The following is an 18,402-nucleotide window of genomic DNA, read 5'->3' on the forward strand; positions in this document are numbered from 1 at the left end:
TGGTTTCTGTGTGCAGGTTCAAAGTTTTTAATGAGAAGACAATAATCGGGGCAGTCAAACAATGCCAACAACTGTTTGCCGCAAGAGCCAAAGAAGCTTTGCGAAAGGACACGGAGTAATTAAACACTATTCTTTGCTGTGTTAGTGAATGTGATTGTTAAAAAAAAAAAAAAAAAAAAAGACAACAACATAAAAACGGACATTTGACTATAGAATTTTAACTTCATGTCTTAGCTCTGAACGAAGCAACACACGTGGGATGTATATAAATAATTTGGTTGTTAAAACCATGCAATTGTGATTATATTTAATTGTATCTCATGGGTATCAGTGTAGTTGACTTGCAAGAGTTCGTATGCTTACCGTATTTACTCGAATCTAAGCCGCACCTGAAAAATGAGACTCGAAATAAAGGAAAAAAAAATGTCCCGAATCTAAGCTGCACTGGAAATTTGAGACTCGAAATTCAAGGGGAGAGTAAAGTTTTAGGCCGCACCTCCAAATCGAAACAAAGTTGGTCCATTGTAATATGAGACACAATTTAGGTCAAATGAATGACGATAGAGCTACAGTAGTTTGGTTCGAGTCGTAAGCTTAGCAATTAAGCTTTACCAGGTAGCCATTGCTATGCATCAGGTGCTCCGTCTGTATTTATACGGGTACCCTTCCTTTTTCACGTGCTTCGTCTGGTTTGAATCGATTGCTTATTTTGCTTTGATCTGATAAGTGCTGTTTTCTTTGTTATAGGTGTACGTCACTCAAAGCTGAAAATGCATTACTGTACTGTGTCACGCATTGTTTGTCGCATTCTGATAGTGCGTGTTTACTGCGTGTCACTGCTCGCGGCATGACTTGCTTTTGTGAGCACTACCGCCGCTTACAATTCAAAAAAAAGAGAGAGTAATCATCTCATTAGCAAAACAATGGCAAGAGACTGCTATTTGTTGTTACTTACACTGCTGCTTTCTTTGATAATGATCAACAAGAACCAAATAATAGACTGCGTATGATAGAACATGTTCTGAACGAGAGTTAGGCAATAATGTTTCTCCGTTTGAAAATCCTTGCGGCTGCTTCTTTAGTACATCAAATTCTGCACAGAAATTAGAGTCATCCTAGGATTAAAAATCTAGTCAGTTGCTGTGCTTCATTTCTGACTGTATCACTATTAGGCATAAGAATAATACGAATATAAACATGACGCGATATGTATATTCTTCCGCGTTTGCTGTTGTCTCACTCTAGTTTCGTAGTTTATTAGGCAGACAGGATTTAAATGAGATAGCAGCAAACACGAAAGACTACATGGCAAAATGTTTATATTCATATTATTCTTATGGTGAAGAGAATACTGCATGTGATTCACATTTCATCAGGTTCCTATTAGCAACCATCTCTTCTCACAGGTAGGAAAAAATTCAGAAAGTAGAGTTGGCCATCAAACATCACAGTCTTGCATGTCGGATTTTCATAGTACATTGAAATTCTGCTACATTTGAAGATGAACGATACGGAATTTGTATTTACTTCGTTGGATAATGTATGAAAATGCAGTGGTCGAAACTTGGGGCAGAGAAAAAAAGCTCGTCTTCCACCTTTTTTTTTTAAATTTATTTACTGACATGGAGGTTTTGGTGCCAGTATTTCTTTGTGCCTACAAAGCATGCCTGTGTAGCGCTACATATATTCGATGGCAGAAGTTTGTTGTGGCGGCACCTACCAACATTTTTCAGAACTTCCACTTGCTTTGCACTCGATTCTAAGCTGCAGGCGGCTTTTTGGATTACAAAAACCGGAAAAAAAGTGCGGCTTAGATTTGAGTAAATTATATGAAACTTGTGGAAAGGAAAATACACCTGAGCTGAACTGAAAGTATGAGAGTACCGAGTTATTTCAAGTGAGAGAGATAGTAATTTTTTGGCTTGTCTAACCAGCATTATTTCTTTGGAGAAGAAGTTATGTAGATCAACATAGCTGTGTGTCCAAAGACGAAGATTGGCTAAGCATTTCAAGTTAGTCAACTGTAGTAAGAGAAGTGTGGAGTTCGCTATCCAGTTTTGCACCGCTTCTCTTGTTGTTAGAAACTGTAGAAATGATATGGTTGTCAGGCAAACAACTTGTCGAGCCATGTTCAGAATGCATTTTTATCTGGAAAGAAACTTCCTTGAAGGCTGTTCAGTGGAGAGTGAAGGTGAAAATATGATGATGCAAGATCAGGTGAACAAAGTGGGTGCAGACTGACTTTCTAACCCAACTCCTGTATAGTGTTTTTAGTCAGTCTAGAAGAATGTGCATTGGCGTTAGCATGGAGTAGCATCACTTCACACAGTCATTGCTCTTGTATTGCCTCTACAAGACATCTCAGTTGTTGACAGTAAATGTCAGCAGTGATAGTTACACCTAGTGGAAGCAATTCGTAGTACACAACACCATCACTGTTCCACCAGATGCATAACATTATCTTTCGTTTGGACTCAACCATTCCCTTCTTTTCTGTATGTTAGCATAAAGACACCATTTATCATCACCAGTAATGACACAGGATAGGAAAGTTTGGTGTTGTTCAACAGCCAATTGATGACAAGCAAGCAAAGGTGCTCATATGGCCACCTACTGATATTTGTTTGTGATTTTGGCTTAGAGCATACGGCACCCGTACACCTGATTTTTGAACTCTCCCCATTGCATGCAAATTTCATCACATTTGCCAGTTCTCTCTTACACTGACATGAATAATTGTGTATTATCATGTTTAAACAATCTTCATCAAACCCTGAAAGTCTTGCTGAAAGTGAAGAGTTACTAATGTCAAAATTATCCTCCTTAAAATTTCATTGCCATGCTCAGCCCAGTGGCATTATCCCCATACACAGCACAAATGTTTCTGGCTGCCTCTGCTGCTGTTACTGCTCTCCTGAAGTCAAACAGAAGAAAATGTTGGAAATGTTCCAATTTCTGCACTTGGCACTCAATTTTTTAGCATCCATCTCCACTCACTTTATCCAAATGACTAAATGACAAAATTTAAACTCAAATAGCAACATGAACAATAAACAAAACATGACAATTGATAAATAAGCACAAAGGAACCAGATTACCAACACTCAAAACAAAAACGCTACCAATTTATGCACAAACCTAATATTAGTCTGAGAATCAGGATCTTAGCTACTTGGTGAGTAGCAACTTTCCTTCTCATAATATTGTTACATTCCATCCTGGATTTTCCATTGTTTTAGTTTTAATATGGTTAGTTATGCAGATATTCTAAAGTTGTGTTCTGCAAGTGGACTTTTAACAAATTGTAGCTTGTCATGTTTGACACTTTTTTAAAGAAATATAAACATTTTTTCATGAACATACACATTTCTCCGTGAACAGAGGATTTTCCCCCAGAAATATCATATAAATGTAAACCACTATCTTGACCCCTACCAAAGAATGGCAGTTATGTACAAACTGTAAGAAAAACAACATAGTTACATTGAGCATTATTAGTTATCATCCTATTAACAAATATTTCCAATCTTCAAAACAGATAATTATATAATACATAAAATAAAGGAAAGGCAACCACTAGCCTATAGCATAGAATGACACAACAGAAAACAATATTTCCACTAGCTTTAGAACTCTTGTTCTTTCTCTGGTAGAAGTACACATGGCTGCAGGTGTGTACATTCGGGTGTCTGTGTGGCTGTGTGTATGAATGCAGATACTTCTGCTAAAAAAACTAATGTAAATACTGTTTTTTGTTGAGTGTTTTTATGCACCACAGATCAGTCAGCTATAGGCGAGTGATTACCTTTCCTTTATTTTATGTATTATTCCTTCCAGCAAGTTCCTTAGGTATTATAGATAATTATATACATTACTGATGAGCTAAACTGATACTTACACATGGTTTAGGTTTTCTTCAATGTTTTAAATGAAACGTGTTCATGAAAACTGTACCGCTTTGACATTCTTGCAGAGAATAGATCAGCTAAACTGATACTTACAAATAGTTTAGGTTTACTGCAATGTTTTACATGAAATGTGTTAATGATAACTGTACCCCTTTGACTTTCTTGCAGAGGATCAAATGCACTTTTGATTTTAATACACCTCACTGTGATCTGAAATATCTTTTTAGCTGTTCCTTCACTGTGTCATTATTATATAATTCAAATGAGATGTGGACATAGGCATCATTGCCAGTTTCATTGAAATTCCTCTGATACGTGGAAACATATGTTGTAAACATACATGCTGAAATATGAGTTGGTTAAACCATTGTTCAGAAAGGTATTGACAAAGATATATGAAAATACAGCTCTATAACTATTCCACTGGACTTTTCTTATGAGTTTTAAAAGATTGCAGAAAACAGTTCTATAAATTATAAAAACAGATAGGCTTCTAACAAAGAAAAAAAGGCATTATGAAAGCCATTAGAAAATCTACATAAAAGATAAGATCCACATAAGATAACAGTAAAGGGGCCACACAAAAATTCTGTGTTCTGACAAAAGGATTCAGTTCAGAGAATCATTCCTTACTTCTGCCCAGATTATAGATGCATGGAGTCAGGGACAGTGCTTTACAGTGGTCACTTCATACATAACAGACAGGGAACAAAAAATAATTGTAATATCAAATTCTGGCAATTATTTCTCTGAAAATCTGTTTCCTGAGGGATCCCACAGGGTTTGATATAGGGTTCCTACATTCTTTTCTATATGGATGCTCTACCACTTATTATTGATGCTCATTCAGTTTTATTTGTGGATGATAGATAAACTGAAATTGAATACAAAGTGCCAGAAAAAAATCCAGAGAGTGGCAAAACACTTTTGAGAGAATGAGTCCTGCTTCAGTCAGCAGGGACTAAAAAAAAGTCACAAAAAAACCAGATGATAGAAGCTCAAACTAAATCAATAGAACTTAACAACATAAAAATAACTAGCAATGATCAGGAGATGACAGAAGCAAACACTGAAAACATTTTAGACCTAAATATTCACAAAAATTTTGTTGGAAGATACACATAAACTTTTGCAATGGGTATCCTGCTAGTGCTACAAACATGGATACCAAGAAAATAGTGTACCATATTTACTTTTAATCAGTTATTTGTTGCGGCAGAAGCTTCTTGCAGAATTTAACAAAAGCTACGAGACAACCAACACTGCTGAAGAAGATACACAGGAACAAGTATATCACCAGAAAAAGTGTGTCATTTTGACACACTTTGAAAATAATGTTTTTCCCCTTTACATTTGAGGGAGATGTTCAGGTTGGTTACAACACTCATTTAGCAGTAGTTCATTTATTCACCTAAACACATGCAAGGCTCACAAAGAACTGACCATGGCAGAACTGCTCAAAGACAATGCTCAGAGTCCAAAGACAAATGATTCGATGCTGGTGTTGACCTCATCGGCGTCACATAGCAGTACAGGGTACTCTTGAGAGGCAGGGGGGGGGGGGGGGGTGACTAAGGCATCAGCAGGGGTGGTCCATGGGAGCCGGACCACAGTCAGCTCAACAGCGTCATCGGGGAGCTGTGTGGGTAGATGTAATGAAGGAAGGTTCGGCCAACAAACCTGGAAGTCATTGAAGCAAGCCGGGCATCGTACTGGGCGTGCTGGTCGTGCGGCGACAGGTAGGCCAGCGGTTTGCAGGTGGAACGGAGTGACTACGACGATGTCTCCAGTGGGTGTGGCGAACACACGAAGCATGTCCAGGTCGACGTCGGGTGGGAGGGGAACACATTTCACCAGGTGGCAGGGAATGATGGAGGTTGTGTCATGAGCACTGGATGAAGAGGAACACATGACGAACAGTATATAATCATGCAGTATTATTGAGATGTCATGTATTATGTCTGGGGGGACAGGAACAAACATGCAAGGCTCACAAAGAACTGATCATGGCAGAACAGCCCAAAGACAATGTTGAGTCCAAAGACGAATGTATATCAATGCTGGTGTTGACCTCATTGGTGCCACACATTTATGAGATCTAGAAATTCTTATACAAAAACTAACATACCGCTGAAACCTTCCATTACCAGCACAAATACAGCATGATGCAGAGCAAATTGTAAGCTTCCTACGCACATTTTAAAACTCTTGTGTCCAAACATCAATGTATAATTTGAAGTAAGCATTAAGGCACAAACATATTTAGAAAGAAGCTTGGATCACTAAAGCAGACCATTCTTTAACCTTCCAGTGCAAAAGTGTTATTATTTGCTGAAGAATTTGTGTATGATATTTTCATTTCAAACAAGAAAATTGTATATTTTTCTGTAAACTATGAAAAGTAGTGTGTGTTATATGGCCAGTGTACATTAATATGTGGCAAATAACGTAAATTATTGTATAACTTTTATTAAAAATATAAACCAATGGAAAATTCAGGATGAAATAATGACAATATTATGAAAAGAATAGATTGATACTCATTATAAAGTGGAAATGTTCAGTTGGAGACAGGCACAACAAAAAGACTGCTAAATAAGTCTTTTTGTTGTGCCTGTCTGCAATTTCCACTATGCGAGTACAATGAGTAGCAATCTATCCTTTTCATGATATGTTTAATAAAAACTATGTTTCAAAGTACGACTTAACATATTAGATGTAGAGCAAATCAAATGATCTGAAGATGCTTTTTTATAAGTTGAATACACTGAACATTGATGCTGTAAACATCTGCCATCATTAAATTTTGTTATTTTAGCGATTAAAAAGCTGCTGTAAAAGTATTAGTTACTTAAAAGATATATTTTAGGACAGCAGTCGAAGTTTTAGCATACCAATTTTTACTTTAATTATCAAATATTGTCAATAGTCAGAGTTCCAAGAACAACAAAGCTAAGCATTTACTGCAGTATTGTCATTCTAAAGTGTCATTTGTATAATACAGTGGCTAGCTTTTCATCGATCCAGATAATAGAACAAACAAAGTGCATTGCTACATTTTCCTACAAAGTTTGTTTACTTTTTGTTTGTGTAGCAAACACAACATAACCTGATCTAAATACATGCTATAGTGGCAGTGGCATACAGGGAACATCACCTTCTGTGGAAAATATTTAGTAATGTAATGTTTATCTAATTCAGTAATGTTTTTATATTACCTGCACAAGATTCTTCCATAAATGACATGGCAGTGTCACATGCTAGTAATCTGTTACAAGATGAAACTGCACAAGGCATGAATATGGATGTTGCTGTAGCTTGGTCAGACATGTAGGTCGTGGGTTGGGGTGTCACTGAGGTGAAATTGGTGTTTATCTAATTCAGTAATGTTTTTATATTACCTGCACAAGATTCTTCCATAAATGACATGGCAGTGTCACATGCTAGTAATCTGTTACAAGATGAAACTGCACAAGGCATGAATATGGATGTTGCTGTAGCTTGGTCAGACATGTAGGTCGTGGGTTGGGGTGTCACTGAGGTGAAATTGGTGGGGAACTGTATGGGGAACTCAACGAGGCTGTTCCATGGAACTTTAGGCTCCGCAGAAAGAGACAAGAGGATCACTAAACAGGATGTTAAGACTTGTGCCCTTCAGGCTGAATTAGATTACACAAAATTTGTACTAGAGTGGTTGAAAGTAGGAAAAGATTGTGGGAACTGGGTAAAGGCTATAAGTGATGCCTGAAAGGGGAACAGCTCTTCAGCTTTTTTGTCTACATTTGAGCTCATGGTATAAAATGAATTTGACTTTTTACCTGAAGTAAAGAACCTCATCCAGCTGTAGGTCACAGTAGGGTGCAGCAGACTTCTATCAAAGAAACTAAGACTAGGTCTGTACCAATAGAGAGAAGGAACAAATGAGTCTTACTGCTAGACAGTAGTCATGCCAGGGGTGTAGGTCAGATGGCACAGGTCATGTTAGGAACAGGGCACCAGGTCACAAGTATTGTGAAGCTAGCCTTAGCCAGATGACCGAGGACAAAGGGAATTTGTCCAAGGATTCTGACAAAAGGGATCAGTTTATTATATAGGATGTGGAACATGGAACAGCTTGGCTGAAGACAGAAATTACAGCCTTAGATGTGACCTGGATGAAATAAGAATACTAACAAACACACCTAATAGTGTGTTTTTGGAGGTCCTACAGAACCTGACCAGCTCTGGGTGAACACTGCTGTGGGCTCAGTGTGTGTATAACATGCTGTTTGTGACTGAAATGAAATCTCATATAAGTGCAGTGCTTGTTGGTACAAATACCAATTTCAGCCTCAGTGCAGCACACAGTTTTAACCTACAAGTAAGTTTCATATCAGCACAAACTCTGCTGCAGAGTGAAAATTTCATTCAAGTCAACATCATATAGTTAGGACACCAGTGCTAATCAAGTCTCAGATGGAACTGAACTTTTGTAAATGTTGAACTACTAATTCAAGAGAAGATATTGTAATTGTGTGCATCAAGTGATGCTTTAATATTCCAAGAAAGTTGTAAACATTTGATACACTTCCATGGCAATGGATTGTTTATGGTTAAGTATACATTTTTGTCATTCTTCCAAGAAAGTGAACCAATGTTTCATACATTGTAGTTTCAATCAGCCATCTCTCAGAGCAGTCAGTGAATCCACAGCTTCATCAGGTCATAAAAGTAGGCATAACACATGGAGGGAAATAATAAATAGGGTGGAAACTTCAAAATTCTTAGGTGTCCTATTGACAAGAATTTAAAATGGATAAAGCGGGTTTTGAAACTGCTAAAACAACTTAGTTCAGCCATATTTTCACTTGGAATCCATGCAAATTTTGGGGAGACAAAAATTAGTAAGTTGACACCATTCAGCATCACATGGAATAATGTTCTGGGGTAACTCATATTTAAGAAAGAAAGTCTTCATTATTCATTGTTAAAATGTGTGCTGTAAGAATGAGATGTAGTGCTCATCAATGATCATCTTGTACACATCTGTTAAAGGAGGCGGACATTCTGACTACTGCTTCACAGTATATTTATCCTCTCAAGAATGGTTTTTTCTTTAATAATCCACTACATTTTAAGAGGAACAAGGATCAAGGATGTACATAATTACAATTCCAGAATGGAAAATGACATTAATTACTCCATGTTAAGATTGTCTTTAGCACATAAAGAGTGTAAAGCGACACCCTGCCTCTAGCATTACTTTTCCTTAACAGAAGTAATCAACACCAGGAATATACTCAAATTTTGAATAGGTTAATATCATCTCAGCTGCTTTTCTAAAGGAATTTCATATAAATTTGCACACAATGAATTATATTTCAAACTAAAGTCTGTAAAAAGAAATTACTTTATTTTCTTTATTACAATCGATATGTACTAGCTCTGAATTTACAGTTTAAATTATTTTCTTTTAGAAACATTTGAAATTACAAAGTGTTTGGCAAACTTAAAATTTCTATTATTAATTACAAAATTTGGTACTATTTTATGCTCATTTCTGGATTCATTTACAAAATGATAATATAAATTTATAGAAACTCATTTGTCAAGAGAATGTGTAAACCCTTTGGAATATTGTTATCACTGCCGAGTGAGTAGTAGTGGGCATGCCTCTGATGTGATTGGATGTGTTTTTGTGATGTGGAATAAACATTTAATTTTAGTTTTTGTTAATGTGAAAATTCAAAAGACAGTGTGATACAGAAAAATTGAAAGAATAAAGTATAGTGTAGAAAACAAAAAAGCTGAACAGGCTTACTTCAAAACTTATTACATCAATGGGAATGATGAAACCTTTAATGTTAAAAATTTCAGCTTCAAGAAACAGCCCCTAAATGCGAAGAACTGAAGCCAATAACAAGAAAAGAAGATAAGTAAAGTGTTTATATTAGATCTTACTCCTCTCGAAGCTTATTCAAAGAGTTAACCATAAAGACAGTGAAAATCAACAAATGATGTGAGGGAAGGTTAGATTACAAGGGGTGCACAATCCTGCAACCAAAAGTTTTGATGGCTTACACAGTGATAGAAAATGTCTCACAGACATCAAAGTAAATTTGAAAATAAATGAAAATATTTCTCCTCGACAAATCTGAGGAAGAACTTCTGTTGTTCTAATTTGTAAAAGGTTGCAGGTACAAACTACTAACTCACACTTGTCTTTCTGTCTTGTTCTTCTTCTTCTTCTTCTTTAATGTATAGAGAAAAACTTATAAATGATCCAAATGTTGGCATTTTTTCAAAATAATTTGTGATGAAAATATAAAATGACTTGTTGCATGTCATTATGATCTATCATGCAAATGATCCAAAGAACATGAAACTAACTAACAGCAAAAACAACAATTATTGACAAAATTATTTAATGAGATAGATAAAAAAATCTACTCCTTAAGTGGCAGCAGAACACACACATAAAAGACACTTGTAATTGGCAAGCTTTCATAGTCAGTGGCTTTTTCTTCAGGCAGAAGGGTTGAAAGGGAAGGAAAAGGGGTGAAGGAAAAGGACTGGAGAGGTCTAGGAAAAGGGGTAGAGTCTGGGAAAGTTACCTAGAACCATGGACCAGGGGAGACTTACCATAGGGGATGAGAAGGAAAGACTCCTCTCCTCTTTCAGGGGAGACTTACTGTAGAGGATTAGAAGAAAAGACTGCTTCTCTCCTCTTTCCTTCGCATCTCATGTGGTACGTCTCCCCTGACCTGTGGTTCTGGGTGACTTTACCAAAACCTACCCCTTCTCCTAGACCTCTCCAGTCCTTTTCCTTCACCCCTCTTCCTTCCCCTTCAACCCTTCTCCCTGAAGAAGGAGCCACTGGTTCCAAATCTTGCAAATTACAACCCTTTTATGCATGTGTTCTGCTGCTGCTTGGTAAGCAGATTTTTTTTTTTTTTATATCCCATTAAATAACTAACAGGGTGAAAAATGGGAAGAAGATTACTAAAGACACAAAGAGGATGAGAAATTAATCCTTTCCTAAGAATATTCTTCCCACTTTATGAAGTCAGTTATCCTTTAAAATCGCCCAGAGACATTTAAAGTGGAAACCATGATAAACAGTGGGTAGCATCTGAATCAAAAATATAATGTAATAGGGAGAGAGAGCTTAATTTAAAGTAAAGGACTAGTTCTAATCAACATATAAAAATACACAACAAACAGTATTGCAAGGTTCAAACCCTTGGTTACAAAATAAATGAATTCTTACTGACAGTAGCTGAAACACAGGTAAAAAAAAAAAAAAAAAAATTGTCAATCAAATGCAGTTCCATAAGCTTGCTTGGAGATGTTATTCATACTCCAAAGCCAGACATCACTTTTGCCAACTCATATGTTAGACAGATCACAAAAATCAATTGTGACTGAAAAAAGTAGTAAATATTCTGATTATAATGGTATGTCAGTGATAGTACTAACATCTTGTGATAACTTGAAAGGGCCATCCTTGAGTTGCCTCTGTAATCAGTTGATGAGTCAAGATGTATTGTGTGAAAGACTTAAGTATGCAGTTGTAACACCAATACACAAAAATGGAAGTAAGCAACTGATGTCTAATTAATGACTGATCTCTCTTCTTCCTGTGTCATCAAACATTTTGGAGAATTAATATGGGAATTATTCTAGCTTTTATGATTGCAGAAGAGAGGCCTCTAAAACTAAAAGACAACATTTTTGCATCTAGCAGAATGCTGAACATACCGTATTTACCCGAATCTAAGCCGCACTTTTTTTCTGGTTTTTGTAATCCAAAAAACCGCCTGCGGCTTAGAATCGAGTGCAAAGTAAGCGGAAGTTCTGAAAAATGTTGGTAGGTGCTGCCACAACTAACGTCTGCCGTCGTACATATGTAGTGCTACACAGGGATGCTTTGCAGGCACAAAGGTAAATACTGGCACGAAAACCTCTGCGTCAGCAAATAAATTAAAAGAAAAGGTAGAAGAATGTAAACACTATGCCGTGTATTCTATCGTGTTTGCTGCTAACTCATTTAAATCCTGTACACTGGATGGGGCTCCATGTGTGAAGTTCAGGGGTGTGTGGGTGGAGAATAAGCTGAAATGGCACCATCGTGTGGATAAGCTAACCAAAAAGCTGAGTCCTGCCTGCTTTCACTCAAAAATCTCTCTCACTGTGTTGGCCTGCAGACAGGATTGCTACCATATTTTTCATTCTTTCATGACAGTCAGTTTCAGACCTGACACAAAATGCTGATTTTTTTTCCTTCTTAGTGTCAGGAGAATATCCTATTCCCATTCAGCCAGTTGCATATATATTCATTTATTCACTACATTCTGTAGGTCCAATTGTGGAAGATAACCTTCATGGATGTCAAACAAGTGAAACTATAAACTAACAAAGTGACGCAACTGTTTGAAATTCCATTAATAACTGTTGAACTCCTCCTAGCTGTTTGTGCAAACTAAAGCTACATTCATCTTTGTAAAACTAGCAGCAGAGCTACTAGAATGAAAAAAGCTGTTACTCCATCAGTTATGTTAGACTGAACAGCCATAAACTTGCAGGATTATACTTGCTTTGCAATCTAATAGTTATGTGCAATAACTATGCCTTCCATGTTTTTGTGGTTTGTGTGAAGTGAGTTTTTCTTATTTGTTCATACAGAGTTGAGAATGAGGTTAGCACATAACACTCTTAAGTTTTGTAGTTGATCACAGTAAATGATAACAGCCAGACAGTTGCAGGATAAAGATTTATTAAAATCCTTGACCACGGTTTCGGTATATCTAAATATACCTTCATCAGAAGTAAAATACACCTGAACAGGAAGACACCTTCATTAGCAAAAAATTTAATAATCTATATCCTGCAACTGTTTGGCAATTATCATTTACTGTGAAGAATTCCAACAGTTGCTGTTTCAGCCATGTTTAAAATCTTGAGATTTTATAGTTGACATGTTTGTATAATCTGTAAACACTGTCAAGTTACTTTTTTTACACACAGGTGAAGGAATGCCACTGACATATTAGATATACAGTGGCAAAAAATCAGATCACTGTGGGACTCCCATTCAGATGATACTGTATAACATGATATGCTGTCTGAAACATATTGATCTGTCCTTTGCTTTCTGTCTTTAACATGTGATTTCAAACCATTTAATTTGATTAATGATGTATGTCTAAAATAGCATTATATGTCTACAAGGTATCTTCATTACCAGGATACAAATTACACATGAATAGGACTGCACTTGGTTCACAGTTAACATATTAAGCCTTTATCTCATAAAGACTCATATTCTATAATTTCAAACAACTAAAAATGCTCTACTAGTACCATAAGTAGACATTAATCATCATAAACTGAATAAAATACTGTGAGTTAAATTCCTTGGGATATAGCTAGATAATAAGTTAACACTGGGTCAGTCCACAGAGGAACTGATAAAAAAAACTCTGTTGAGCATGTTTTGTAATCAAAAGCATCTCCCATTGTTTTAACATAAAGACAATACATTCACTGCCTATAGTGTTAGGATATCATCTTCTTAGACAAAGCATCTAAACCAAATAAAGTAATTATTCAGCAGAAATGAGTACTAAGAATATTGTGTAAAGTAAATAATTGCTCATTGCATTGTGATAGACCAAGATTCACCAGTTGAAATATATGATACACCTGTCTACTGAACAACATAGTACACAATGAATGTTTATTGCATAGTTACATATTTATGTTCATGGGTTAACTTTCAACTTTACAGTCACAACTACGTAAGAAGAGTTAAAGCAATACATAATACAGTGAAGTTCCTTAGTGAGTACACTCATACTTTCCCATTAGTTGTAGTATTGTCTTCTGTTTAACAGATCTTAATAGTCTCACTATTTTCCTAAGAAAATTTCATTAAAAAATTACTACAGAGAGAACTGAAGCGCGTGAGAACAAATCATAACAATTATGTAATGGGCCAGAATTGTCGACCACAGATGACTGGTAGCCAGCAGCAATGGTAGCAGAGTGATATGGCAACTGTGCACTGGACACAAGGTGTAACCATTTTTCTACAGACCTTGAGTGTGATCAAACTCATTCTCTAATTGGTTATTGCTGTGGTAACTGTCCTGTAAACAACTAGCTACCAGGCACTTTGTCATTCTAATCATTAAAATTATTTGAACAAATTTGTTTTCATTGCAAACTATGAAAAACTGAAATTGTAACAATATCCCAATAATAATGCATTGTCATTAATGCATATAAGGGTTGGTGTTAGGCCGAAGCGAAAGAGAGAGTGCAGTTATGGGTTGTAAGTTATTGTATTGCAGCAATTGTCATCACCAGTATATGAGAGGCTGGAAGTAAAAATTGTTAACAAAAGAAAACAATTACGTAAGATGGATGTCAGAATGTATCTGAAAGGTGTACAACATGTTCCACATCGTATACATAATCAACAAATGAAAAATCTAGGACTTCTGCTGTCGAACAGAATGAAGAATTACCACAATCAACAGTTACCAGCAGAATTTATTCTTTAAAGTTAAAGTTCTTGAAATATTACAAAAATCTCATTTAATTGTTTGGAAGAACTGCATTTGAGTGCTAAAAATATTTTAAATTAATTTTTTCATAAATATATTGGAAGCAGGTGTGTTACAGCATTGTAAATAATATACTCATTTCATAATACTTTTTATTCCTTATTATGATTTGCTGATTATAATAAGAACCAATTTCAGCTGCACTGTACCTACACAGCCACAATCAAATACACAACAGTACTTTGCATGTAAACTTTGATTCCTTGCTTAATGTTCAAAGTGGAGTTATACAGGGTGTTACAAAAAGGTACGGCCAAACTTTCAGGAAACATTCCTCACACACAAATAAAGAAAAGCTGTTATGTGGACATGTGTCCAGAAACGCTTAATTTCCATGTTAGAGCTCATTTTAGTTTCATCAGTATGTACTGAACTTCCTCGATTCACCACCAGTTGGCCCAATTGAAGGAAGGTAATGTTGACTTCGGTGCTTGTGTTGACATGCGACTCATTGCTCTACAGTATTAGCATCAAACACATCAGTACGTAGCATCAACAGGTTAGTGTTCATCACGAACGTGGTTTTGCAGTCAGTGCAATATTTACAAATGCAGAGTTGGCAGATGCCCATTTGATGTATGGATTAGCACGGGGCAATAGCCGTGGTGCGGTACGTTTCTATCGAGACAGATTTCCAGAACGAAGGTGTTCAGATAGGAAGACGTTCGAAGCAATTGATCGGCGTTTTAGGGAGCATGGAACATTCCAGCCTATGACTCACGACTGGGGAAGACCTAGAACAATGAGGACACCTGCAATGGACGAGGCAATTCTTCGTGCAGTTGACGATAACCCTAATGTCAGTGTCAGAGAAGTTGCTGCCGTACAAGGTAATGTTGACCACATCACTGTATGGAGAGTGCTACGGGAGAACCAGTTGTTTCCATACCATGTACAGTGTGTGCAGGCACTATCAGCAGCTGATTGGCCTCCACGGGTACACTTCTGCGAATGGTTCATGCAACAATGTGTCAATCCTCATTTCAGTGCAAATGTTCTTTACAGATGAGGCTTCTTTCCAACGTGATCAAATTGTAAATTTTCACAATCAACATGTGTGGGCTGACGAGAATCTGCACGCAATTGTGCAATCACTTTATCAACACAGATTTTATGTGAACGTTTGGGCAGGCATTGTTGGTGATGTCTTGATTGGGCCCCATGTTCTTCCACCTACACTCAATGGAGCACATTATCATGATTTCATACGGGATACTCTACCTGTGCTGCTAGAACATGTGCGTTTACAAGTATGACACATCGTGTGGTTCATACACGATGGAGCTCCTGCACATTTCAGTCGAAGTGTTCGTACACTTCTCAACAACAGATTCGGTGACCGATGGATTGGTAGAGGCGGACCAATTCCATGGCCTCCACGCTCTCCTGACCTCAACCTTCTTGACTTTCATTTATGGGGGCATTTGAAAGCTCTTGTCTACGCAACCCCGGTACCAAATGTAGACACTCTTCGTGCTCTTATTGTGGACGGCTGTGATACAATACGCCATTCTCCAGGGCTGCATCAGCGCATCAGGGATTCCATGCGACGGAGGGTGGATGCATGTATCCTCGCTAATAGAGGACATTTTGAACATTTCCTGTAACAAAGTGTTTGAAGTCACGCTGGTACGTTCTGTTGCTATGTGTTTCCATTCCATGATTAATGTGATTTGAAGAGAAGTAATAAAATGAGCTCTAACATGGAAAGTAAGCGTTTCCGGACACATGTCCACATAACATATTTTCTTTCTTTGTGTGTGAGGAATGTTTCCTGAAAGTTTGGCCGTACCTTTTTGTAACACCCTGTATAATTTGGTGCAAAGGTAGGCTATTCAACAAGTTCCCATCTAACATAAAGCAAGAAACTGGGAACCCCCAAAAAACCACACAAAAATTAAAATTATAAATCACTAGCCAATACGGACTACATGTTCCACACATTCCAAACAGCCACCATGTCATCTGCCAGCATTGTCATTTGGGTGTGGTGTGGAGGGACATGTGGTCCACACTACCAACTATTGTCAAATTTCCAGATGTTGGGGCAGGTACTTCTCATTCAGCAGTGCCTTCATTGACCTAGTGAGTGCTTGCAGCTCCAGATGCCCCACCAAGAAAAAATCCCTGGTAGTGCTGTGAACCAAATTCAGGGCCTCCAAGTGACAGTCAGAAAAGCTGACTGCCCTGCCATTGAAGTGGATCAAATCATCAGCAACTCTTTCTACAAATCATCTGACTACACTAGATTAAAATAAATGAAAATTCTTGTTAGCTACATGCCACATAAAAGCAATTATTCAGAATATCTGGCCAGAAAGAATATTATGTAAAGCAACTAACCACATGTTTCTGCAGTCTTCTTTGAAGGTCTTTGAGCTCTTACACTGGCTTGTGGGCTACACAAATTATCTATTTATATAGTTTCAAGAACTTAATGTTCCTGTTGTGGTAAGTAGCAGTATTTTTTGTGAAGGTAAATGACTAGAATTAGTGTACTGTAACAGGTATACATAACTGCTACTGATTTTCTTTGAAAAATACCAGGGTGTTCTTTTAAATACCAATCTACCAATGAGAGATAAACAGCAGTTATTCAATATAGCTGAGAAAGCAGAAATATTTTACTAGCTAATTTAGTAAGTTATATTCAGATGGCAAAAGCACAATTAGTATTAAGCCACACAGTGACAGTTTCTTGTGAATACAGAGCAAAAACAAAGTTTCTAGGAGTTTTTTCTCTAATATCTGTGTATAAGTTGACTCATTCTACAACTCTGAAGGCTCATGTTCTCTATCCATTACACATAACACAGTTACTTAATTAATTTGAAATGAAGTCATATTGACTTCTTTACAAGTTTGGTAACCTATATTTCTGCAATGTAATTAATTAATCATTCATCATTATGATTAGCATAGTACCTATATGCAGTTATGTTTGAAGAGTTCAACAGTCATTTAATAATTGTTATGAAACATTATCAGTCTCTCAAGGAAGTAATCATTACAGATCAGTAATAGTTCTCATTATAATCAGATTCATACATCCTGCATTAATACTTGGTACAAGTAACCAACAGTTACATTATTTCTCATTCTTATTCTCAAAATTCAACTATATAACTATGTACAATTGTATCCCTATTAAGTTTCTCTGAACAGAACTTGCTAAGGGCTCTTTATTGGAATTAATGTATTAATAGTACTACATTTATTCTGATGAAAAGGAATGAAAAACAATATCCAGTTAACAACAGAAATTTAAAAAACATAAGGAAATTTAAAAAAAGAGAAATGAGATGGAGAAGAAGAATCTGCTTACCAGTCCTTGAAAAAAGTATCAACTGGAGTATGGCAACAGCCAGATAAATTAAAAATAAATGCTGAAGTCTAGTCTTCAAAACTTTTAAGTAGTTTTTCACCAGGAAAAATGTAGAGAAAAGGGAAAAGAGAGAGCAAGATGCCACATAGCAAAAGGAAGACCATTCAAATAACATGTGGCCATCTCCAGAAAACAAAGTTTAAATCATATAGGAAAGATGGAGCCTACTACAGCATTTGTGTACCTTGTAAAATCCTTCAAGAATTCTCACTATCACATTATGCTTGTAAACAGCTATGTAATTTTTTTTCTATAATTCAATGCTATCAGTTTAAAAATATACAGAAAATTCAGTATGAAAGTTAAAGACTTCTAGTTTTCTTTAAATTGGTTTTAATTTTAAGTGCTATGAGTAGACAGAATAAAAGAAAAGCATAATTTTCCACTTATATGCTTACTTGGAGACAATCACACATATAAGGAAGGGGAAACTTGAATGAATGTAAAACTTCATTTTTTTCAAACAGTTTAATATTGTTAAATTCATACTCATTTACAA

The 18,402-nt window shown here is 36.5% G+C and overlaps 1 protein-coding gene across 3 annotated transcripts in view; it reads right to left on the reverse strand.

The window, feature by feature from the left end:
- LOC126475335 (longitudinals lacking protein-like) overlaps positions 1-18,402 on the reverse strand; it is a 439,557-nt gene that overhangs the window by 9,183 nt on the left and 411,972 nt on the right. The window lies entirely within an intron of this gene.

This window comes from Schistocerca serialis, chromosome 4 (assembly GCF_023864345.2).
Source record: "Schistocerca serialis cubense isolate TAMUIC-IGC-003099 chromosome 4, iqSchSeri2.2, whole genome shotgun sequence".
NCBI classification, from domain to species: Eukaryota; Metazoa; Arthropoda; class Insecta; order Orthoptera; family Acrididae; genus Schistocerca; species Schistocerca serialis.